Source organism: Anneissia japonica, unplaced genomic scaffold, assembly GCF_011630105.1.
Source record: "Anneissia japonica isolate Jap-2015-1 unplaced genomic scaffold, ASM1163010v1 scaffold277_len1293397_cov203, whole genome shotgun sequence".
Classification (NCBI taxonomy): domain Eukaryota; kingdom Metazoa; phylum Echinodermata; class Crinoidea; order Comatulida; family Comatulidae; genus Anneissia; species Anneissia japonica.
Window position 1 is genome coordinate 134,733 of NW_022719460.1, and position 2,405 is coordinate 137,137.

Here is a 2,405-nt window from a genome sequence, read left to right on the forward strand (position 1 = left end):
AATTATGTATATATATATATATATATATATATATATATATATATATATTATATGAAAATGATAGAGATAAATACTATAAGTTTATATCGACCTATATACATTACGCCTAATAATTTTAGGTTTGAATACAACACTTTAGAAACGTATATATACAACAAACAATACTAAAAACTGTACAAAGATAACAAGTAAAAATGCCACCCAATCCGACGCCCCGCTCTTACAGAGCATCATTATTAAATGATACCACAATGAAAGTGAAATGACAAACAAAAAGGCCCAGCCAATTTCTGGAGCAACTCTTATCAAAAGAAAATCACCATAACTTTTAACAGATAAAACTTGCCAGCCCCTCTAAAATTTCCTTACAGATTATAGTGATCAGAAAAGAAAAGGAACTATATTGTATGTAAAAAAAAAAAAAAAAAAAAATTACGATCATTAGAACACCAAGGTAACAAAATAGAACATTTTAAAGAGAAAGCAGAATCTACAAGTGTGCTAAAGCTATTCATTGGAAGCAGGCAGCTCCTTTCATAATTGCACATGCGTGAAACAACTAGCTCTCAACGCACATAACATAACATAAACATAAATAACAAACATAATATAAAAATAAGTGTTTCGGTGTGAATCACACCAAGGATAAACCAGGAAGTCTAAGACTTGTTTTGGAATCCTTCTGGTGGTGAATTGCGCAGTACACCGGGAGACAATCCCCTCTCTTTTTCGAAGTGTGTACTGCGTTCTTTAACGTGCACATGGGCCATGTTTTTCTTATCCGAAAAACGGTGCGCTATCGTAATTTGTATTTCAGCCCTCCAGCTGAAACACAAGGAGAGCAGCGATGGGAATTGAACCGGGGACCTAGAGATCTCCAGGGTTCAGCGCACACACAGTGACTACCACCAGATTAGCCGACTGAGCTAAGCTGCTCCCCAGCTACAGTTCGAATAACAGATGGCGATAGATAGGGCCTATAATGATGCGCCCTCATCTTAGACATCTTCTAGGCCTATTATAACTTTTACTCTTTATGCAGACGCCCTAACCAACTGACTTTCGTTGGAAGTTCGAATCAGGTTGGAGGCAATTGATATAACAATATTTAGCATGCAAAAGTAACATATTATTCACATAGGCCTATGTGAATATTAAGAAGTCAATGTGATACGCCCTCTTCTTAAGTACAGTACCTCAACGACAAGACAGTGTCTCCGAATAGATAGTTCTTATGCACGAGATCTCACACGTAAAAAGAAATTAGCTCTTAACCATCTTTTGGTAAATGCTTGATAAAATGCATACTAAACGGTAAGAAGAGTGATCTGCAAGTGTGAAAAAATCGCTCCAACGAGTTGGGTTTGCATACATTTAGATTCATCGTTTTACACCTACACAAAATTAAATCTCAATTCTTCAAATTCTGTCAGGAATGCGTATCTTCATTAACCTTATGCTCTTGTTGAAAATTGAGGATGCTCATGTGCAATTGTAACCACAGTAAAGTCTCTCCTTTGCTAAATAAAAGTTCAACGACTGATACGAATTTATTAAAAGGTTTAGATCTCTAGAGTCTCTAAATCAAATCAAATCATATATCATTTATTACAATCAGTAATCGGTAAAACTAACAAACTGAAGTTTAACTAATAAAACATTTTAATCATAAAATCACAACAAAATATAAAGCAAAAAAAAAACCAAATGACATGTAGGTCTATGACTCAAAAAGACAGACGATTAGTCATTCTTATTCAATCTTGTGTAGTTTATATAATATTAATAGGCCTAATACTGTATTTTCACAGGGATATTCATTCTAACGATTAGTGAACGTGAGAGGCTTCATATATATGGTTGTTTGCCTGTGAAAAAAAACAAGTTCCTGTTGACGTCATGTTTGATGAACTGCAGCCCGGGGATAGCTTTACCTAACAACCTAAGCCCTCCCCGAAAATTTAGTTCTTTGAATTAAATACGATTTTTTTTTATTGAAAGGTGGATTTGTCAAGTCTTCAGTTATTCAGTATTAAGTGTTTTTTTTTTTTGTTTTTTTTTTCTGGAGGGTTAATCAGAGAAGCACTTAGACCGAACGATTCAATGTGTCGCTGTTATTTAACGCAACTGATGCTGACATGAACGGGTTTTAAAAACAGGTATTGACCAGTGACAGTTCACATGATATAGATGATGTAGCTTTTAATAGTAGAGTATTTATGAGCAGAGTGACCGCCTGAATACTAGCTCTAAACAACAACGTTCAGCTGCGCAAGCAGTGTCAACCGCCTGCTTCAAAGAATGGACAGGAACTCCGAGCGATTAAAATACCTAAAATTGCTCACGTAATTATCCCTGTAAACGCTATGACAAGCGATTTTTAGACAGAAAATCGGACAAGCTCT